We start from the raw sequence: 23722 nt of genomic DNA, 5'->3' as shown, positions 1-23722 counted from the left end.
CAGACAGAAATCGTGACATAACGCCCCCCTTCTGGAAGGCACGTCCTCGCGACGTAAATGGCATGGATAGGGAAGGGGGGTGGGTGCATTGGAGACCTGTTGGCAGATGGGAACGGGGTCTCCAATGCAGGTCCAGGAACTCGGGCAGCCACGGGGGGTCAGGTGCCACGGGCAGCCATGGCGGGTCAGGTGCCACGGGCAGCCACGGCGGGTCAGGAGTGTCAGCCAGCCACGGTGGGTCAGGAGTGTCTGGTAGCCACGGTGGGTCAGAGGCCGTGGGCGGCCATAGCAGTTCAGGAGCCTTGGGACACCAAGGCGGATCAGGAGAGTCGTGCAGCCACGGCAGGTCAGGAGTGTCGGGAAGCCACGGCGGGTCAGGTGCCGTGGGCGGCCATGGCGGGACGGAGTCCGTAGATGACCACGGCGGGTCAGAGTCCATTAATGGCCATAGTAAATTATAATCCATAGACGGCCATAACAGTTCGGAGGCCGTTGATGGCCGCGGCCGTGCAGGGTCCCCACCCACAAGCTCCCCACCCTCAGGTATATGGCCCCCCCCCCAAAAAAGTTCTTGGGGAATTCAACGGTGGCCGTGGCGGGTTCGTGGGCAAGGAGTTCGGGTGTCGCCGGCAGGGCAAGGAGCTTGGGCGGCGCTGGCAGGGCAACCATCTGGTCCGAAGATGCTGGCGGAGAGGCCATCTTGTCCATAGACACTGGCGATGCCGCCATCTTGTCCGGAGACACAGGCGAAGTGGCCATCTCGTGCATAGCAACTGGCGAACTAGAGTGTGTTGCAACCGGCGAACTTGAGCGCATTGCAACCGGCGGGCTTGAGAGCGTAGCAACCGACGGGCTTGAGAGCGTAGCAACCGACGGGCTTGAGTGCGAAGCGGCCGTCGGGCCTGAGTGCGAAGCGGCCGTCGGGCCTGAGTGCGAAGCGGCCGGCGGGCTTGCGTGCGAAGCGGCCGGCGGGCTTGCGTGCGAAGCGACCGGCGGGCTTGAGTGCGAAGCGACCGGCAGGCTTGAGTGCAAAGCAGCTGGCGGGGGTTTCTGAATGCCAGCTGTTCGTACTGAAGTTAACGGTGGATCATCCACACTGGACAGCAACCCTCTTCGCTCTTGGACAGGTTCAGAGACGTGACGTGACTCTAGAAGGTTAGCAGAGATGTAGCGGGGTTCTGAAAGATCAGCGGAGACTTGACTTGGCTCTGGAAGATCAACGGAGATGTGACTTGGCTCTGGAAGATCAACTGAGACTTGACTTGGCTCAGGAAGATCAGCGAAGACGTGACGTTGCTCTAGAAGATCAGCGGAGACGTGATGTGATGTTGTTGTGGTAGCCGCCATTTTGTGAGTGTTCTCTTTAGCGGCCGCCATGACGTGATTCACCGTGGTGTCGCATTTCTCCGCGATACCCACAGTAAAAAGTGAACCAACAGTGAGCAGGGCAAAGTCCAGAAATTCCACGAACGACCCTCGGGGACCATTGGTGAGTAAATAGTTCTTTAGTGGTTCGTTTAATCCATAACCAAAGAAGTCAATGAGGGCACAGTCCGGCAGATCAGATAAGTAGGCAATATCCAGAAACTTCTGAATATGTGCCTCGAGGGTACAATTACCTTGACAAAGGCTAACGAGACGCATTGCTGGGTCCATGCTTAGGCTGGAAACGCTCATAGAAGCTGCTGGATCTGGGTATGGCGAAGTCTTCTGTAACGAAGCAGGACTCACGCAGGGATCCATATGCAAAGCTTTATTGAAAGGTGAGCGTAGTCGTACAGGCATGGTCTAACAGGAACAAACAGAACAGCAAGGTACAGGCAGAGTCGTGGTCGGGATACAGGCAGTAGATCAGGGCAGGCAGATATCGTTCACAATCCAGATAACAACAAACAGTCCAAAGGCAGGCAGCAGGGAATCGTAAACGGTAAACAGACAGGATCGGTAACAGACAGGCAGACAAGATATAAACGCTCAGAAATGTACACAATGTGAAACAAGACTTCGCCATGAGGTGGTGTGTGAGTGAGTCTTAAATAGTCCAGATAACAAGCTACAGGTGTATGTGGCAAATGATGATTGGTGTGGAATGTGCATGTGACAGGCAGGGAGGATTATGGGAAGTGTAGTCCAGACAGAAATCGTGACACATATAGTGGACTTCACTGGGGTTCAACGGTTTGAAGGTCCAAATTGCAGTTTCAATGCAGCTTTAAATGAGTCTTGGCCCGCAGGACACGATGGCGCTTCTGGACCATGTTCACATATGGCTTGCTTTTTGCATGATCGAGCTTTAGTTGGAATCTGCAGATGGCACGGCAGATTGTGTTTTCCCGACAGTGGTTTCTGGAAGTATTCCAGGGTGCAGTGATCAGCAGGACAATGCAAAACCACATACTGCAGCTATTACAACAGCATGGCTTCATCGTAGAAGAGTCTGGGTGCTGAATTGGCCTGTCTGCAGTCCAGATCTTTCACCTATAGAGAACATTTGGCACATCATTAAACGAAAAATACGCCAAAAAACAACCACAAACTCTTCAGCAGCTGGAAACCTATATCAGGCAAGAATGGGACCAAATTCCAACACCAAAACTCCAGAAACTCATAACCTCGATGCCCAGATGTCTTCAAACTGTTTTGAAAAGAAGAGGAGATGCTACACCATGCCCCCATCCAAACTATTTTGAGACCTGTAGCAGGCATCAAATTTGAAATGTTTAAACTAACAAATTTTACAATTTTATGCACAAAATGAGCTCATTTTGTTTAAACATTTGTTATCTATGTTCTATTGTGAATAAAATATTGGCTCATGTGATTTGAAAGTCTTTTAGTTTTTATTTTATTCAAAAATTTAAAAAATGACAACGGAAAACATTTACGGAATTCAGGTTGTATCTAGCTTTGATGATAAACAACCCAGTGAGTTTCTCTATTAATCATTACCTGAAAATACATTATTTATTTAATTTAAAAAAAAGTTTGTGACGACAAGTTTGTAATTTACTCTGATACTCTTTAGCACCAAGTGCCAGTAGATTTGTGCCAGAAGAGGGGGTGCAGAAGGAGGACAGCCTGACAGTGATTTCAGAGACTTCAGCAGCTGATGATAGTAGTCTGCAATCTTCAGAAAACAGCTCCAGTGAGACACCACACCCATGTAAATCTACTCCAGGTATGTTTATTGTAGTGGAAAATAAATTGCCATTAAAAATAAAATAGTTGCAATGGATGTCAACTTGATTTTTGTGTGTCATGTCAAGTGCAGAAACGCAGAGGAAGTTAAACTAAATTGGAAGCAATGTAGAGAGAATTGACCGGCTGATACAACACGACTGGGAAACATCAAGCTTTGAGGCAGAGATGCATCACAAGGGGGAGCGATTCTCATGGGAGAGGCAGCTCCAGCAGGCTCAGTTAGAGCACGTCTAGAGTTTGAGATGAAACGCATGGAAGCAGAAGAGAGACGTGCACAGGAGAGCCAGAAAATAATGATGCAGTTTTTGCATATCCTAAAACCTCCTCTTTCACATTATGGCCCAGTACCACCCTATCTTTCTTACCAAGATGCAGTTGCCCCAGGTCATCCAGGTGACCTAGCATTTCCACCTGGAGCACCCACGTGCCCTGCTCCATCGGCTATGCCCCAGCAAAGCCAGGCTGACTGGTTTAACCCGCAAAACCCGCAGTGTCTACTACCACTGAAACAATGTTAAAAATAAAAATTATTTTATATATATTTTTTTTATTATTATTTTGAAACATTTTAGAACTTTTGGCAAACTACATGTTCTGTACAAGAAGCCTTTGCAATAGTAGACTACCTCTTAAAGAAAAATTCCAGTTCTGTACTTCTACAGTGCATTCATTTCATCCTTATTCAAAGTTAATAACAAAGGAAAATTATAATTATTGATACTTGAAATAAAATATTTTGTTGTACTAAACATGGGAGTATATACTGGTTACTTTTACTACACCATTGTACATTTTCAAAAAGGTGTTTACACTCGTGTTGATACATGAAGCATTATTGCCTGTCGAATTTCTTCTGCAGTACAGTTTGACGAGTCAGGCTGTTCAGGGCAGGTTGAACTCAGGCTCACCAGGAAATGGAATGGATGGAATGTCCTGTGGTAAATCTGTGTTTTCTGGAGGCTGGTGGGGTGTGTCAACATACTTCAGGTTCCACTCTTCACAGAAGTCATGTAACACAATGCAGGCCACCACGACATAATTGATGTTGTTTGTTGCACTGTCATTTCTCTTCATGATGCAGCGCCATCTACCTTTCAGGGAGCCAAAAGCATGCTCAACATGAATGCGAGCCCTGCTCAAGCATATGTTAAACTCCTTCTGTGGTCTCCTCAATGTGCCGCCAGGTAAAGGTTTCATCACATGTGGAGATAGGCTGTATGCAGAGTCTACTACAATGAGAGGCTGGATTTCCACTCCTTTAATGGACCTTGTAAGTAGTAAAAAGAAAGTGCCATTTTCAAACTTGTGACAAAGCTTTGAATTTTCAAAGACAAATGAGTCATGACACTTCCCTGGCCAACCAAAACATCAAAGTCCATGAACCTGTACTTACGGTCTACAAGGTCCTGAAGTTGCACACTGTACCATCCCTTTCTGTTCAGTGCAGTACTGTGAAGGAGCGATAATGGGGATGTGAGTACCATCCAAGGCCCCAGCACACATAGGAAAGCCAGATTTTCTTTCAAACCCATCAATGATGGATTGCAGGTCTTATAAAGATCTTGGTCTTTTAACATTTTCTTCTTGAGATGGCACAAAGCGTCACACACTTCCTAGAAAATGTTGCATTCTGTGCTCACGCCAGTGCCAAAGAGGTTGGCCAAATCATGAAATTCAACACTGCTGGCAAGTCTGTAGAGTGTAAGGGCCACTCTCTTTTGTAGAGGCACTGGACATTTTATAACTGTATTTTGGTTTTGAATATAGGGACTGAGCAAGCCACAGAGATTCAGAAATGCCTCTCATGGCATTCTGAAGTTCTGATACCACTCAGTCTGTGAAGTATTCCAGTACACCTGTCTCCCAGAAAATGCTTCTTTTCACTGGTGCCTCAGGGGTAGTCACAAGATTGTCAGCTGTAAAGAAAATGACAATTAATAAAGTAATATTTAATTATATGTTTAATAAAATTAAAAAAATAATAATAATTTTAATAATTATTCATTCAAATATCCTACTTAATAATAGGAAACTGACACATTATTGGTTTTAAATGATTTTCTGTGTTCTCTCAAAATTATGGATGCCATTTTAAAAATGTGGAAATTAGCAGATGCAATACAAAATACATGCTTTAAAATTGTATTACATACCTGTCACTGCCATGATAATGGCCCATTTCAGATGTTTTCGTGTTTTTCTTCTGTTTTTTCGCTTTGGTTTAATCAGCTTTTCCTGTAACATTTTTCCTGTAAGATTATTCCTGTAAAAACTTGGATTGTGTCCTTTTTTAAAATGCATGCAAAAAAAGCCGGTTCTCTGACGCAAATTACCGCAAAACGCAACAGTTACCATACGGTGCTCATCAGTGGTCAAACAGGTTTACAGAACGACTTTTAGATCAGTCACCTTTTATAAACTCAGAGACATGGATTCAGGCGGCAATTAAATTACCACATGCCCTTGGTGTTTGGCAAAAAATAGTAGGTAATTCGGCTGGGGATTTTTACATGGGTGGTGTGTGGTGTCCTGTTATTCAGTGTAATCCTTACTGAGACCACTAGGGGGAAATAGATGTTATTAGGGGGAACACGAATAGAAAAACAAGAATGATGAGCATGAGTTGCATGTGTGTTAAGAGTTAGTAACAAAGAAAAGATTTAATCGTTTCACCTGCTGTGGCCTGGCTTCATATTGATACCTTGAACACAACATATTGGTGACGAGGCGACTCACAATAGCTGCCACGATAGCATCGTCTGCACAATTTCCTAACATTTTTTCTTACCTGCTCTAGGAGACCCCGCGATTCCCTTCAAGACATGGGAGCGAATGTTCCAGAATTATCTCTTAGTGATCGACGTTGAAAGACAGGAATGGTCAGAAGCCATGAAAAGAGCTCTTCTGTTACATTGCCTGGGCACAGAAGGGCAGAGAATATTTTACATGTTACCAGAAACGGGCGATACAATGGCTGCTGCTATTATGGCTTTACATGCTCATTTTACACCCAAGTTGAACGTGGTTATGGAGAGATACACATTCCGGAAAAGAACTCAACAAACTGGTGAGTCTGTAATTCAGTATGTTGCTGCACTGAGAGAACTTTCGTCTATGTGTGAGTTTACAAATGCAGATGATATGATTCGTGACCAGCTCATGGAAAATGTCACTAATCCACGTATTAGTCCAGAGAGACTTTTGCTGCATGACAAGTTAACATTTACTGATATGGTTACAATTGCACAACAAGTTGAATCTGCTGGAGAGCATGCTAAAGCAATAACGAGTACACAGAACTTTTCCGTACAGGCTGAGTGTGCAAAGACACATGAGAGTACGTGGTTGCGGCACTGGGGGATCTAAAAAATAGACGGCGCACACTCGACTGCTCCATTCACATCGCCTCGGACTGTTACTTCTGCTACACATACCTGCTTTCGCTGTGGATCAGATAAATATCTTGAAAATGCAGTAGAATGTCCAGCAGCCAAGGTAACCTGTAAAAATTGCAAGAAAAAGGGACATTTTGCACTTGTCTGTAGAACGACGCAAACTCACACAGTGCATGAAGTATGTAGTAATGCCTGAGTACACGTTACTGTTACTCAGAGCCAGCCCTCCCTATAAGCGAACTAAGCGGCTGCTTAGGGCCCCGCCGCCACTAGGGGGCCCCCAAACTATGGTCCGACCATAGATTCTCCCTGACCGTGACCTGGCTGTAACATTACCTCTGACTGACCTGGGCAACCCTACGAATGTTGGTAATGAAATGTTCAGTGTTTTTGCTGATGATGGAGTGAGGATCAAGATCATGTTTTTATTGATCAAAAACTGGTAACAACGATGTCCTACATTACATTTAGCAAAGCCCGCTGCCTGATATGCGTCTCATTTCAAAGGCTGCGTCCTCCGGAGGTTGCATTTGAAGGCTGCATATGTCATCGAGGCTGTCTCATTTAAGAGAAGTAACTATTAGATTGCAAAGTTAGAAAGAAATTACAGTATTTTAAACCTCACAAGGAATTACAGTCAATTTTATTACGGTTACTTTTCTTAAATAAGACATTCTTGATGACGTATGCAGCCTTCAAATGTGTCATCCGGAGGATGCAGCCTCCGGAGTCCGAAATGAGACGCAGCTTATTAAAAAAAAAGTTCCCACTCTGCCCGCTGCAGCCACCTTCCCTGGAAAAAAATGAAACGTGTCTATCCATTGGGCGCAGAAAAAAAGAAAAAGAAGAAGGATGACGATGAGAAGAGACAAGGGCAAGGTAAGTTTTACTAACATAATTTAATTTTTTACGACGTGGTAACGTTTTAAATAAGTTAATGTTAACGTTAGGCCTAATTTAATGTTAGTCCTAATTCTGTTTTAATGGATACGTCCTTAATATAACTGTTAGTTATCATTATTATCTTATATTTCCTTATTTAATTTGAAAGTTGATGAACGGGCATTTAGTCATAGAGTAACTATAATAAGAAAAAGTTGGTAGCTGTTAGCTAACGTTAGCAAGTTGTTCGTCAATTATACTGAATCAATGTTAGCTAGCTGTCAATGATGCTGAATCATTATTGCAGTATGGTCTACAGACTGTCATTTGACAGTGCCATTGTTTTGTCTCAAGATGAACACTAGTAATGTTTGTTTCTAAGCCATGTGTAACACAGTTCGTATGATGGGGGAAGAAGGAGGCGGGAACCGGCGAACGTTCAAACAATAAACTTTAATAAAATAAACAAAGAACAAAACGAAAGTAATGCCGGCAGACCCTCGCGGACGTCTGCCGGCCACACAAACATAATAAAACAAAATAAAGTCCAGGCCTGGTCCTCTCTCGTCCTTCACTGTCGTCGCTCCTCCTTTTATGCTTCCGGAGCTCCTCCGTGAGAGACTCGAGGCCGGTGCGCCTCACAGGTGGAGCTCGTTAACTCTCGCGTCACCGGCCTCGCGCCGTTCCCTCACGGCTCTCGCCCGCCCTGCTCGTCACATACCCCCATCGCCCCTCGCAGGCCGGGGGGTACTCCCGAGACTGCGCTCTACTCCCCCCCCGGGGCCTGTCTCGGCGGCCGCAGCACCTGGGTGTAAGGACAGACGAGACGAGAGAAAGGAGACGGAAGCAAGGGGAGCGACAGAACGAGAGAGGGAAGAGAGGAAAAAAAAAAAAAAAAAAAAAATTCTTGGTCCGGTTCCCTGACACACTGCCGCTCGGTCCTCAGCCTGCCGAGAGGCTCTTCCTCGCGGTGCCATGCGATGGCACTGGACGCTCGGTGGACGGCCCGATCCTCGACCGCCTCCTGGCGGCCGGCGATGGCTCCTCCGGCTGAGGGCAGCCGGCAGCGAATCCGCCGTTCCCTGCTCCTCCCCTTCATGGCGGACGGCAGCAGGCTCCGGCCCACGGCAAACGACGGCATTCCTCCGCTCCCTCCAGGACGGCAGCCACCCCACCTCGTCCCAGGAGCACGGCATCCGGGTCTCCGTCCCACCTTTCACAAGGCTCCAGTACCACCGCCTCGGGCAGCCTCTCGCGGTCTTCACTCCCGCGCTGCCCGAACTCCGCAGCACCGTGATCCCCCTCAGCAGCGAGGGCTCTCCGACAGCATGTCCCTCCTTCCTCCCGGGTTTCGGCACCAATGTAACACAGTTCGTATGATGGGGGAAGAAGGAGGCGGGAACCGGCGAACGTTCAAACAATAAACTTTAATAAAATAAACAAAGAACAAAACGAAAGTAATGCCGGCAGACCCTCGCGGACGTCTGCCGGCCACACAAACATAATAAAACAAAATAAAGTCCAGGCCTGGTCCTCTCTCGTCCTTCACTGTCGTCGCTCCTCCTTTTATGCTTCCGGAGCTCCTCCGTGAGAGACTCGAGGCCGGTGCGCCTCACAGGTGGAGCTCGTTAACTCTCGCGTCACCGGCCTCGCGCCGTTCCCTCACGGCTCTCGCCCGCCCTGCTCGTCACACCATGTTTATAAAAGTTACTTAAATGTCCTAACTGAACTAAGGCCTAATCCTGGCTCTAAGCCTCATCTGTGAAACCGGGCTTTAGTTAAACCTAAAGAAAACACTCTGTGCTCTCTGAAACATTAATGAAGGATCAATACAAAATATATGAATGCAAAATGGATTTGCGGTACAAATTTTAGTAAAGAATGTAATTATAAAAGGTGAAAAATACTCACTCCATGTTGTGAAGGTTTAAAATATGAATGTAAGAGTTAAACAAACGGTTACAAACCAGTAAGTAAATAATGTCATTTAACCTTGAATATACTCTTAACCTTATTTTCTGCTCGCACTAATTGTAAATAACAAAATTTTACTTTCTCAGGAGGAGCCATTCTTAAATATTTTGGTGGTCGTGGCAGTCGTGAAGAAACATCTCAGGAGGCTGACACCAGAGATGACACAAGTAAGTGAATATTTCCCACTGTGAATATTTAGTAAGCTCGGCTCGCATTCCTCGCGGCTTGGGTCCCGCTTTTGCTGAGGCAGAGCGGCGCCTCAGGTCGTGGGGTTCACAAATGGATGTGGCAGAGGGGTTACAGACGGGCCCTGCCCTATCTCAGCCTTCACCTGCTGCATCTAATGTGTCAGTCCGGAGTCAGGAAGCATGCATTGCGGTTTCTTCCGCTCCGGGTGATGCAGTTACATTGATGGCGTCCAGTTCTGAGGAATTGGACGTTGTTAGTGTAACAACGGGAGAGATCGAAGACTCGCCACTTCACTCTCCCGCTAGCGAGGAGCTAGTGGAGGTGTTGACTCGGGCCGTGGCTAAATGAAACATCGATTGGCCGGCCGAGAAACAAGAGCAACAAGTTAAAAGCAAGCTAGATGAGCGCTTCCTGCCATCTAGGTCAGCTCAACCTCCACGTCGGGGCTTACCGTTTTTTCCCGACCTCCACACCGAGGTGTCGAGGTCGTGGAAGGGACCTCTTACCATGTATATATGCCACAGACTTCTACATACAGCAATGTGGTCGGTATGAGAAGACACGGTTATGGGGCGATGCCAAAGGCGGAAGAGACGCTTGTGAGCCATCTCTCCCCCCAAGCGGCATCGTCCCTGAAAGCCCCGACATTGCCCACCAAGCCCCTAAAGACTACATCAGTGCTGGTGGGCAAAGCGTACTCGGCTGCAGGTCAGGCTGCGGCATGCTTGCATACTATGTCCATCTTGCAAGCATACCAAGCCGACCTGCTCAGAGATTGGGAGAAAGTGAAGAAGTGGGTGCAGATATGATCCAGGAGTTACGTCAGTCAGCTGACCTAGCCCTCCGTGCCACCAAGGAGACGGCCAACTCTATGGCATCGGCTGCTCTATGGCAGCCCTGGTGGCCACGAAGAGGCATCTCTGGTTAAACTTGACTGACATCAAGGACAAAGATAAAACATTTCTTCTGGATGCCCCACTTAATCCCTCCAGCCTCTTTGGTGACGCTATCACATCTGTCACCGAGAGGTTCCTGGAGTCGAAGAAACAAGCTGCAGCACTGCAGCAGTTTCTTCCCCGCCGGTCCCAAGTCTCTGCGGCTGCTGGGCGGGAGCAGCCAAAGCCGAGTACGAGCTCCTCACACAGACAACATCAGAAACAGAGCGTTGCTACCCGTACTCCCCCTCCGAGGAGCTGGGAGGCGGGGCAACGCTCGCAGGCGAAGTCCTCGAAGGACAAGGTGGATCTGAGGACCGTCATTGCTAAGAGGGCTTCGTCAAAGAAATCCTGACGCCAGAGGTGTCAGGATCCTGAGGGTGGTCCCCTCCAAAACAAGACAGTGTTCACCTCATCCAACGGTGCTCGCCTGCCTTCGGTGCCCTCAGGGGGGGCGCTCTGCCAACCCCGCAGCAATGTCGGGGCACAGTAGTTCCCTGCGAGTCACCCGAGGGTCGTTCCCTGCCGGGGCGCCGCTTCAGGGCACTGTGCTGGCTGCCCATATTACACCAGAGGCCAGCCTCGAGAGGCTGGTTCCCTTAGTAGATATTCTAACAGAATGGAAATGTCTGTCAAACGTATCTCAGTGGGTCCTGCACACGATAGAAAAGGGGTATGCTATTCAGTTCAGAACACGCCCACCCCAATTCAGCTGGGTTCTGCCCACAGTGGTGGGCCCCGAGCAGGCTCTGGTGTTGGCACAGGAAGTAGAGACTCTGCTGCGAAAGGAGGCTATAGAAAGGGTCCCTCCTCCCAGCAGGGAGTCAGGATTTTACAGCCGCTACTTCATTGTTCCAAAAAAAGATAGGGGGTTGCATCCGATTTTAGATCTACGTCAGCTAAATCGAACAGTAGCAAAGCTCAAATTCAAGATTCTCACAATCAAACACTTCGTGTCACAGATCAGGTCCGGGGACTGGTTTGTCATGATAGATGTAAAAGACACATACTTCCATGTATCAATCCTCCCACAACACAGGAAGTTCCTGAGGTTTGCTTTCGGGGGCGAAGCATACCAATATCGGGTTCTTCCCTTCGGCCTAGCACTGTCACCCCGCACCTTTACAAATGTGTAGATGTGGCACTGACGCCCTTGCGAATGCAGGGCATCCGCATCCTGAACTACATAGACAATTGGTTGATTCTGGCTCACTCAGAGCAGATGGCAGTTCAACATCGAGATGATGTTCTCGGCCACATAAAAAGGTTGGGGTTGAGGCTAAACGCAAAGAAAAGTGTACTTACTCCTGCTCAGAGAACCACTTATCTAGGCGTGGTATGGGATTCGAATGTCATGCGTGCTCGTCTATCGCCTGCTCGCATAGCATCGATTCTCTCAGCTGTTACAGACATAAAGCTAGGGCAGTCACTCACTGTCAAACAGTTTCAGAGACTGTTAGGTCTGATGGCAGCAGCGTCCAACGTGATACCTTTTGGCCTGCTGAACATGAGACCATTGCAGTGGTGGCTCAAAACCAAGGGGTTCTCACCGAGGGGGAATCCTTTTCGTGTGATCAGGGTCACACGGCGATGCCTTCGTGCCCTAGTCATATGGAAACAACCTTGGTTTCTGTCCCAGGGACCTGTGTTGGGAGCTCTCAGTCATCGCGTCACGCTAACGACAGACGCATCCCTCACAGGCTGGGGGGCGATCATGAGTGGTCGCTCTGCTCGAGGTCTATGGCAGGAACATCATCTCTCCTGGCACATAAATCACCTGGAGATGTTTCCAGACCTCAGGGACCATCATGTGCTCGTTCGCTCAGACAACACATCGGTGGTCTCATATATAAATCATCAGGGGGGTTTGAGGTCACGCCCGTTATATAAACTGGCTCATCAGATCCTCCTGTGGGCCCAGGGGAAACTGCTCTTGATCAAGGCAGTTTACATCCCAGGGTACCTCAATTTGGGAGCAGACATCCTGTCGAGGCAGGGGCAGAGGCCCGGGGAATGGAGACTTCACCCCGAGGTGGTGAAGCTCTTGTGGGAGAAATTCGGAAGTGGATCTGTTTGCGTCTCGAGAGACGACTCACTGTCCATTGTGGTTCTCCATGACAAACCCAGCACCTCTGGGACTGGACGTTATGGTACAGCCGTGGCCAAGGCTACGTCTGTACGCATTTACCCCGATTGCGCTGCTCCCGGGAGTTCGGGGGAGAGTTCGCCAGGACGGGGTCCGTCTGTTGTTAGTAGCCCCGTTTTGGCCGGCCTGAGTATGGTTCTCGGACCTGATATCCTTGTTAGACAGCTCTCCGGTAGAGAATCCGATCAGGAAGGACCTTCTCTCTCAGACGAGCAGGTCGATCTTTCACCCCCACCCGGAGTTGTGGAAACAACTGGGCTTGGCCTCTGAGGGGGCCCAGCTCATAAGTTCGGGTCTCTCAACTGAGGTTGTTGAGACCATCCTCCAATCCAGAGCTCCGTCCACGAGGAAACTCTATGCCTTGAAGTGGAAATTATTCCCTTGAAAATCACCAGTGGGACCCAGTTAACTGCCCCGTTGGCGTGGTGCTGGAGTTCCTGCAGGAAAGGTTTTCCACAGGGCTATCCCCCTCCACAATAAAGGTTTACGTGGCGGCCTTAGCTGCTTACCACGCTCCTTTGAGTGGTGTATCTATGGGGAGACACCCGCTTATTACTCGTTTCCTTCGTGGCACTTTGAGACTTAGACCTGTAGTCCGCCAGAGGGTACCGGCTTGGGATTTGGCCGTTGTTCTACAAGGCCTCTCTCTGGCCCCCTTCGAGCCTATCGAAGAAGTCCCTGAGAAGTTTCTCACACTTAAAACGATTTTCCTACTTGCTATCTCGTCTCTCAAGAGAATTGGAGACATTCAAGCCCTTTCGGTATCTCCCTCATGCTTGGAATTTGCGCCCGGCATGGTCAAAGCTTTTTTTCATCCTGGACCGGGTTATATTCCTAAGGTCCTCACTAATACTTCGAGGCCTATTGTGCTGCAGGCCTTCTGTCCTCCTCCCTTTCGGACGTCAGACCAGGAAAAGCTTAATCTGCTGTGCCCTGTCAGGGCATTAGATGCCTACGTCCACAGAGCTGCCCTGTGGAGAAAATCTGACCAGTTGTTTGTCTGTTTCAGGTCACCTAGGAAAGGTCACCCTGCATCTAAGCAGAGAATGAGCAAGTGGGTGGTTGAGGCCATCTCACTTGCTTACGAGTCGGTCGGTTCACCATTGGCTGTCCGAGCTCACTCGACCAGGAGTATGGCTGCCTCCAAAGCTTTACTGTCAGGAGTGTCTCTTCAAGAAGTTTTTGATGTGGCAGGCTGGTCCTCACTGCATACTTTTGTGAGGTTCTACGAGTTAGACCTCGGCTCCACTCCAGGGGCGCAGGTGCTATCGTCTTAGTGTGTGCTCTGACTTCACACAGATGGTCACTTGCTCATATGGCGACATGGGCATTGTCGTTCCCAAAGCGTTTGACGCAGCATGAGTTCGCTGCGTCAAACGCTTTGGGAACGAGGGCCCTCACGGCTCTCGCCCGCCCTGCTCGTCTTAAAAACACTTAAAAACAAAGAAAACAACTAGGCCTAATCACAATGATGTTGATTTTTTATTTCACGTCAGGCCCATCATTATCGTGCCAGTGCCACACTAAGGGTGATACATCATCTTCATCCCGACCGGTGTTCATCCCTGTTGGTTCTAGTGATACAGTTGGTACGTTTTGTTTGTTGCCACAATGTGTTTCTCTGTTGTTAAAAGGTTAGTTCACCCAAAAATGAAAATAATGTCATTCATTTCTCACCTTCATGTCGTTCCACACCCGTAAGACCTTTGTTCATCTTCAGAACACAAATTAAGATATTTTTGATTAAATCCGATGGCTCAGCAAGGCCTGCATAGACAGCAATGGTACTTCCTCTCTCAAGATCCATAAAGGTACTAAAAACATATTTGAAACAGCTCATGTGACTACAGTGGTTCTACCTTAATATTATAAAACAACGAGAATACTTTTTGTGAGCCAATAAACAAAATAACGACTTTTCAACAATATCTAGTGATGGCCGAGTTCAAAACACTGCTTCATGAAGCTTCAAAGCTTTACGAATCTTTTGTTTCAAATTAGCGATTCAGATAGCGTATCAAACGGCTAAACTGTTGAAATCAAGTGACTTTGGTGCTCCGAACCATTGATCGATTTGTAAAGCTCAGAAGCAGTGTTTTGAAATTGGTTATCACAACATATTGTTGAAAAGTCGTTATTTTGTTTTTTTTGGCACACAAAAAGTATTCTTGTCGCTTTATAATGTTAAGGTAGAACCACTGCAGTCACATGAACTGTTTTAAATATGTTTTTAGTACTTTTATGGATCTTGAGAGTTGCAGTAACATTGCTCTCAATAGAGGCCTCACTGAGCCATTGAATTTCATCAAAAATATCTTAATTTTTGTTCCGAAGATAAACGAAGGTCTTATGGGTGTAGAACGACATGAGGTGAGTAATAAATTACATTATTTTCATTTTTGGGTGAACTAACCCTTCAAATCTAATGTTTTGTACACAAGTAGCTGAACATTTGCCAACAAATCTTACCCCACAGCTCCGACTGCAACTGCTGATCTAAGCCAACTGACCTCTTCGATTACTTGGAACTCTGCTCTACCACCAATTGATCCTGCTCAGTGGCCATCAAAACTGTCTGACCAAGTAAGGGATGACTTAGTTTACAGAGGTCCTGCGGATGTAGACAGAGACTTTGAATTCCCCAAGTCCCATTTGCACAGAAGCTTTCACTACCATCACATGTTTCGAAACCTAGCGAATGGTGAGAAAGTTAAATGTGACTGGTTAACATACTCAAAGCAGAGTGATGCAGTCTACTGCTTTTGCTGCAAGTTGTTTTCGAGAAAGTCATCAAAGCTTGCCACAGAGGGTCAGAATGACTGGGTCAATATCAGTGCAATATTAAAGTCCCATGAAACCAGCCCAAATCACGTTAAATATTTGTTGGCATGGAAGGATTTAGAGCGTTGACTTGAAGCAGGAAAAACAATTGACCACACTGCAATAGCTCTCTTGCAAGCAGAGCAGAATCGATGGAGAGAGGTACTCAAACGTATGATCAGTATCATTCAATCATTGGCTGAAAGAAACCTTGCTCTCAGAGGATCAGCAGACAACATCAACAGTCCAAACAATGGCAATTTTCTGAAAGAGGTAGAACTTCTTGCAAAGTATGATACAGTTTTAAATAACCATGTCAGACGCATCAGCTCTGGTGAAAATCACACTACCTACTTGGGGAAAACGATCCAAAATGAACTCATTGCTTGTATTAGTGGGAAAATACTTAGCACTATGGTGACTGAAATTAAGCAGTCAAAGTATTTTGCTATCATTTTAGACTGCACACCCCAAACATCAGTCACCAGGAACAAATGTTGGTTGTTGTCAGAATTGTCACCACGTCAACACCCCAGAGATTGGCCTATCTTCATTGATTTTGAACAAGCTGGAGGAGCTGGGCATCCGTTTTCAAGACTGCAGGGGTCAGTCATATGATAATGGCTCCAACATGAAAGGGAAAAATAAAGGAGTGCATGCCAGGCTGCTTGAAAGAAATGCTTGTGCTCTTTATGTTCCATGTGGAAAACACACCCTAAATCTAATGGTTGCAGATTCAGCAAAGAAGTCAGTAGATGCCATCAGCTTCTTTGGCATAGTTCAGAAGCTTTACAACTTGTTCTCTGCTGCTCCTCAGAGGTGGGCTATTCTTAAACAGCATGTCCAGATCACGCTCAAGTCAGGAAGTGAGACAAGATGGGAGAGTAGAGTCAACAGCATTAAGCCTATATGGTACCAAGCTGAAAAAGTCAGAGAGGCATTGACTGAAGTCAGAAACAAAACAAATGATGCTGCTGTAAAAATTGAGGCCCAGTCACTGGCAGAAGAAATAGGATCATTCAGATTTCAAATCTGTACAGTGGTCTGGTTTGATATCCTGGCCAAAGTCAACATTATAAGTAAATTCCTGCAATCTGCAAACATGCAGCTTGATGTCGCTGTCAATCTTATTGACAAAACAAAAGAATCTCTGTTGAAGTACAGGGACACAGGATTCTCTGATGCCCCGTCAAAGGCGAGAGAGTCATGTGAGAACATGAATGTGGAGGCAGTGCTGGCGCAGAAGAGGATTCAAAGCTCAAAAAGGCAGTTTAGCTATGAGGCAGCAGACGAGACTGTGAATGATGCAGTAAAGAAGATGGAGATAACATTCTTTAATGTTGTTGTTGACACTGCCATCCAGTCACTGGAAGATCGTTTTCCATCACTAAAGAACGTAAGTGATAAATTCGGTGTTCTGCTCAGTTTCACTGACATGGATGACGAGGCACTCCGAGAGCAATGTGAGCTACTTGGCAACACACTGACTGATGGGGAGGAGACTGACCTTGACTGGCAAGAACTTACCACAGAAATTCAGAGCCTTCCAAACTTACCAAAGGCAAGCATGACAGAATTTGAATTTCTCAACTTTCTCCACCAAAAGGACTGACTGGGCTTTATCCAAACCTTTGGGTGGCACTGAGAATAGCCTGCACACTACCAGTGACAGTAGCATCTGCAGAAAGGAGTTTTTCAAAGCTCAAGCCTTTTGAGTAAAAGCCCTATCGCACAGTGTGCATTTGAAGGGCTTCTCACCGGTGTGGAGCCTGCGATGGGTTTTCAGGTGTGAGGCACGGCCAAAGCACTTGTTGCAGTCTGGGCATTTGAAGGGTTTCTCACCGGTGTGGATGGTCTTGTGGCGCATGAGTTGGGACGACTGCATGAACATTTTGGAGCATACGCTGCATTTGTACTTCCTCTCTCCAGTGTGTGATCGCATGTGTAGTGCCAGATGGGCCGAAGAGATGAAGGTCTTGGAGCAAATCCGGCAAGTGTGAGACTTCTCCCCGGTGTGGCTGCGTTTATGCATTCTCTGGTGTTTGGTGAGCATGGATATCTGGGTAAAAGATTTGTCACACAGGCCGCAAGGGTGAGATCGAGGCTTGGACGAGTGGGACATGTTGGATGATTCAAAACCCAGAGCTGACCAAAAGTCCATCACACCTAATGACAAAAACATTGCCTGAGTTAACAAATCACATTACTTGACTGTTTAAATACAGTGAGATCAAAATTGATTTCAGGTGTAATTGAAAAGAAAAAACAGCCTTTTCCTGCATAACCAATCACAGTGGAATATGCCAGCTTAAGCCCAGGGTATACTTAGTTTTTTAACGCGTACGCTAGTGTACAAGTACATTTGAACGCACAGCCTTGCAAAGTACACTTGACTTGTACGCATACGCATGCGCAGTTTTGTGCAATCTCTCTCCACGTGTTACAACCCATGTAGACATCTTTGTATTCTTTCATGCTAGAGTTGAGGGTACTTTCTAACCTCTTCACACAATCTGTTGTCTATGTAGGCCTCCATTGTCGCTGTAGCTTGCATGTGTTCCGATCTGTTCTGTTTATGCAGGTTTTCTTTGACTACCTTGTGAATCGACGCCCACAGGGCATGGTTGCCACCTTGTGGATAAACTAATTACTGCAAAAAAAATTAAATGCACATGTGCGACCTGCATGTACAAGTAGGCGTGGTTCAGAAGGTGTGCGTACAGTACGCGCATACTCTTCTGATGGCGAAATTTGCGTCACACGCACTGTACGAATGGTGACCCTCGCGCACACGTAAAAAGTGAACTATACTTTGGGCTTAACGGGGAATGTTCTCAGAACTTTGGTTAATGTTGTGGCAAGGTTCTCTCAAAGTTATGAACAAACGTTCTCCCAATAACATTATTAGAATGTTTCTGGTTATCAGGTGTTTAATAATGTTCTCAAAATGTTAGCACAAAAACATTTTCATTCATGGAACGTTTCTTCTAAAAGGTTTTGGTTTTACGTTTCTCTGACATTGTTTAAATGTTTGTTTCAGAATGTTCAGAGAATATTCAAAAGTAACGTTGCTTGCAAAATTCTGAAATAGAATGTTCTCAATGTTCGCATAACCAAGAAAAACTGTTTTTAAAACATTTAAAAAACTGGATGTTTTGAACATTCAGAGAACATTAAGAAATAACGTTTATATAACTTAATGGGAACGTTATTAAAGAACTTTACTTTAAAGAACATAAAAAAAACAAGGGTTATACAAAAAAACAATGAAAAACAAAAGATGACAAGACAAAGTGACACAAGAATGCATTATTGGTACAATAACATACAGACATTGATATATAGGGAAAGCATTTAAATACATGTATTTTCTTTAAACAGGGCTCTTAAAAGTGTGACTTCCTTGTCTGCTTCCTTTAACGTCACAACTCAAGGTCTGTGTGTTGCCAATGGCAGCAGAATGTATTATACTATATAGACTTTATTTAAAATTTATCCAAAATACTTTAATAAATGACTTAATAAAAGAGGGGAGAATTAATTTCCTCTACACATAGTAGCCTAGATGAGGATCTCCATTTAAATGTTTGCAAATATGTCTTATTAGAAAGATTATAAGGCGTTATACATATTTTAATATATCTATTGCAAAACCAGACCTCGTTATAGGTCTAAAAAAAACATATTTAGCCTATAGTTTATGGCTGAGGACAGCAGGTTTGAGCAACATTTTACACATTTTCTTCCTGGAAAACTGCCTCGAGGACCGTGACTGTCATCACATCCAAAATGAAACAAAAGCAAACAACAACTATGTCCGCTATCTGACTGGGCGTGCTATAGGCTGTGTGCAACACAATGTTGTATTCTTCACAAAAGACAAGCAAACATGACTTACGCAAGGGGAAAACATTTCTTGAGGACTGATCTACTTAGAGATTTCCCACCCAGCAAAAACTCGTTGAAAAGACGTAGAAAAGACGACATTGCCAGACGTCTAAACAACGTTAAATTTTGGTTGAAAAGTGAAAGGTGAAAAGACGTCTTTTTCGGGCCTAATTTCAAACGCGAATTCATGATTATATTTTTATATTTCATATTCATAATTACTGTCAAAATAAGACAATTCACAAGAGTACCAAAACATTTATTGACACATCACGTAAAAAACAACAACAAAAAAGACACTTTTCTGATCACATCTTAAACCTGCATTTGATCAAACTAAAAACAGTAATATTGTGAAATATTACTACAAAAATAACTTTTCTATATGAATACATTGTAAAATGTATTCATAGAGAAATGTATGTGATAAAATGTATGTGATCAAAGCTGAATTTTCAGCATCATTACTCCAGTCTTCAGTGTCACATGATCCTTCAGAAATCATTCTAATATGATGATTTGCTTCTCAAGAAACATTTCTGATTATCAGTGTTGAAAACAGCTGTACTGCTTCAGATTTTTTTGTGGAAACCATGATACAGTATTTTTTTAAATAAAACTTTCAAAAGAGCAACATTTTTTTTTTTTTTTTTTTTTACAATTTAAGTCTTTACTGTAACTTTTGATCAAATTAATCCATCTTTTCTGTATAAACATTTTTCAAAACAATAAAACTTTAAAATATTGAAAATGTGGTAACACTTTACAATAAGGGTCATTAGTTAACATTAGTTAACATGAACTAATAATGAACTGCACTTCTACAGCATTTATTCATCTTTGTTAATGTTAATTTTAACATTTACTTATACATTATTAAAATCTTGTTAACATTAGTTAATGACTGTGAACTAACATCAACAAACAATGAATAGCTGTATTTTCATTAACTAACATTAATGAAGATTAGTAAATACAATAACAAATGTATTGCTTATGGTTAGTTCATGTTAGTTAATACATTAGCTAATATTAACAAATGAAACGTATTGTAAAGTGTTACCAAAAATATTTATAAAACAGAACAATGATCAATTATAACCACATCAGAACACATTAAAGTGGATAGTTCACCCAAAAATGAAAATTATCCCATGATTTTCTCACCTTCAAGCCATTCTAGGTGTATATGATCTTCTTTCAGATGAACACAATCTGATATATATTTAAAAATATCCTTAGTCCTCCAAGGTTTATAATGGTAGTGAATGGGGGGCCACATTTTAAAACAAAAAATAAATGCATCCATCCATAATCAAAGTAATTCATAAGGCTCCAGTGGGTTAATAAAGGCCGTTTGAAGCGAAGCGATGCATTTGTGTAAGAAAAATATCCATATTTAAAACTTTATAAATTCAAATAACAAGCTTCCAGCAGACAATCGTACGCATACTGCACAAGTCGACTTGGGCGGAAGAGCAACCTTTGACCTGATGCAATGACGAAAGCGGAGGCGCGGAGGAGAGAACAAAACAAAACAAAACACCGGTCTGAAACGAAATATTTCTAAAAGAGAAATGTCTGAGGATTTCGATAGAAGAGGAGCTTGAGTTTGTTGCACAGCCGTATTTGTTTGAACCGTGAGCTGTCTAAGCTTATAATACCCCAACATCCTGCATCATACATCGCGTCAGGGGTTACTCTTGTGACGAAAGTCAACTTGTGTAGTATGTGTACGGTCGTCTGCCGGAAGCTAGTTATTTGAATTTATAAAGTTTTAAATATGGATATTTTTCTTACAAAAACACAATAGCTTCGCTTCAAAAGGCCTTTATTAACCCGCAGAGCCGTATGGATTACTTTTATTATGGATGGATGCATTTTTTTTTTTTTTTTTTTTGTTATAAAACATGGCCCCCCATTCACAACCATTGTAAACCTTGGAGGACTAAGGATATTTTTAAATATATCTCCGATTGCTCTGAAAGAAGATAGTCATATACAACTAGGATGGCTTGAGAGTGAGTAAATCATGGGATAATTTTTGGGTGAACTATCCCTTTGATTACTTACCCTCATGTCGCTCCAAACCCATAAGACTTTTGTGCAGAACACAAATGAAGATATTTTTAACAGATGCCTTGTGTGCACAAAAAGAAAACAAAAAACAAAAAAAAAACAATTACATCTTTATTCACAAATTATGTATCTCCTATGCATGTTCAAGAGAGCACCATGAGATGGCCAGCTCTCGTGCCAACACAACACGGATGCATCGTGGTGCTCTTCTGAAAACGTGTCAGAAATATATATTTTGTGAATGAAGACGCAATGTTTTTTTTGCACACACAAAGCATTCGCATCGCTTGTTGAAGTTAAACCGCTGGAGTCATATGGATTACTTTAATTATGTCTTTACTACCTTTCTGAGGCTTGAAAGTGCAGTTGCATGAACTTTCAATGGAGGGACAGAAATCTCTCAGATTTCATTAAAAAGATCTTCATTTGTGTTTCGAAGATGAACGAAATTCTTACAGGTTTGGAACGACATGAAGGTGAGTAATGAAAATTTTTGGTTGAACTAACACATTAGGTAAATCAGTAGATCTCTGCCTGATCTGATCTTCTGGTTCTTCTGCTCCTTCCACCATCCCAATCCCGGACAATTGAGGCACGGCAGAAGTTTCCACTTTGAATGCTTTAGCCTGGCAGCATCTAAAGTGAGAAAGAAAACAATAACCGAAATGTAAATGTAAAAAAAAAAAAAAAAAAAAAAAAAAAAACTTCAAAAAAAATTCAGCTTTGATCACTACAATAAATTACTTTTTAAAATATATTAGAATAGAAAATGTTAATATTAATATTATATAAATAGTAATATACAATATTACTGTTTTACTGCATTTTAATCAAATAAATGCAACAGTGGTGAGCATAAAAGCTTTCTTTCAAATACATTTACAAGTTCACCCTGTTCGTCAATATGCAACATCCAGAGCAACGAATGCAAAAATGCAGACTCACCGTTTCACCACCGGTTCCGCCCAGAACATCACACAACCCAGTCCGAAGCTTTCAGGAATATCTCCGAGTTCGTTACATTATTCAGAGCACAAGAGTCGCATCAGATTGTCCGTATGGTTAGATAAGCTAATTCACCACAGATGAACGGACAGTGATGTAGAATGGCGCCATGAAATCAGGTTTTTGGCGAAAATCACACGAATAGACAGCGATATTATCATGCCATGCACTGTAAACAAAGGGAAATCAGTTTCTCTCTTCTTGTGGTGGAAGCCATACAGAAGGAAGCCTGGTACCATGCTATCAAAATAAAAGTAGCCTAATTATTTATAATTATATTTACTTATGTAGTTATAAATTCCTTAGGGTAAATACAGATTACAGCATGTTACATTTATTGCAGTAATTTATTTGCCAAGGTAAATCATAAAAAGGGATCTCCTTCAACCATTTTTAAAAGCTTTCAGAATCATTCTTTGACATGATTATTGTAGTTAAACCATGGTAACGACAGACTAACTGTTTTTGGTTTGCAACAGTTTCCGTTAAAACAGTTATTTTGTGTGAAGTGAACTATGAGTGAAGGCGGAGTGTAAGTTTCGTTTTCGCAAAACAGGGTCCTTCTAGTGAACAGAAACCTAGAGAATCAGTGAGTTTATGAGTCTCATTCTGATCGCTGATTTCGGGTTCGAGTGGAGCATCAGGACCACTGAAGGTAGGAGATAACCGCCTGCCGAAGAAGGGCTACTAAGTTTTTGAAATGTTTTTAATATAATATAATACTAATGTAATAGACTATAATATAACTCAACAATATAACATAACATAAATGTATTTTTATTTAAAAAAAGAGGGATCATAAAAATGGCATTTAGATTATGTTTTATTTAGCGCACATTCTTTACATACGATTTTTTAAAATGCAGTCCATAATTGTTCTTATGTTATATTATTTTAATATAAATATTATGCATTAGGACGCATGTAAGCACCTTAAAATGACTATTTTCAGCAATGGACTACTTGCACAACTTCCGCGTTCTGCTTATTACGGCTCGAACGTTTCCGGTCAGCGTTATGTGAGCTTCTCATGAAAACGCACATTATTACTACGTTTTAGGGCTGCCAAATGTTTTTTAAACAATTAATCGTATTCTCTGCATTAACATTAACATATCTTCACATATCTTCAACCTGCTGAAATGTTTATTAATATATTTCCCTTCCAAATGCGCATTCTGAATAATAAATATATATTCCCCAACTAA

At 43.8% G+C, this 23722-nt stretch overlaps 3 protein-coding genes and 1 long non-coding RNA gene across 11 annotated transcripts in view; 2 read left to right on the top strand and 2 right to left on the bottom strand.

Moving 5' to 3' along the window:
• LOC127518875 (sacsin-like) overlaps positions 1–23722 on the top strand; it is a 110390-nt gene that overhangs the window by 22461 nt on the left and 64207 nt on the right. The gene's annotated exons all lie outside the window — the stretch shown is intronic.
• The window catches only part of LOC127518740 (sacsin-like), an 83916-nt gene that overhangs the window by 30406 nt on the left and 29788 nt on the right, over positions 1–23722 (top strand). The window contains exon 1 of one of the 4 annotated variants that reach the window (XM_051905810.1): positions 23034–23169. The exons of 1 other annotated variant lie outside the window; for it this stretch is intronic. The gene's annotated coding sequence lies outside the window, so the exon portion shown is untranslated. Of the gene's footprint in view, positions 1–23033; positions 23170–23722 lie in introns of those variants that run through there. 2 more of the 4 variants (XM_051905815.1, XM_051905814.1) reach the window with 2 other exon arrangements.
• LOC127518741 (gastrula zinc finger protein XlCGF8.2DB) overlaps positions 1–23722 on the bottom strand; it is a 68992-nt gene that overhangs the window by 37411 nt on the left and 7859 nt on the right. Inside the window, exons 1-2 of one of the 2 annotated variants that reach the window (XM_051905816.1) lie at positions 22455–22963; positions 19441–22145 (exon numbers count right to left, since the gene is read on the bottom strand). The gene's annotated coding sequence lies outside the window, so the exon portion shown is untranslated. Of the gene's footprint in view, positions 1–19440; positions 22146–22454; positions 22964–23722 lie in introns of those variants that run through there. The other variant, XR_007931629.1, reaches the window with a different exon arrangement.
• On the bottom strand, positions 3729–6706 carry LOC127518743 (uncharacterized). 4 transcript variants are annotated; one of them, XR_007931633.1, is made up of 5 exons: positions 6636–6706; positions 5990–6117; positions 5355–5436; positions 4595–5117; positions 3729–4468 (listed from the first exon to the last, which is right to left on the bottom strand). It is a non-coding gene; the product is annotated as an uncharacterized LOC127518743 (long non-coding RNA). The 4 variants fall into 4 exon arrangements; XR_007931632.1 differs by having other exon boundaries at positions 5355–6117; XR_007931631.1 differs by having other exon boundaries at positions 5990–6701.

Source organism: Ctenopharyngodon idella, chromosome 9 (genome assembly GCF_019924925.1).
Source record: "Ctenopharyngodon idella isolate HZGC_01 chromosome 9, HZGC01, whole genome shotgun sequence".
In the NCBI taxonomy this organism is placed as follows: domain Eukaryota; kingdom Metazoa; phylum Chordata; class Actinopteri; order Cypriniformes; family Xenocyprididae; genus Ctenopharyngodon; species Ctenopharyngodon idella.
Note: the sequence above shows the minus strand (reverse complement) of the source record. Positions and strands in the feature narration are given on the sequence as shown.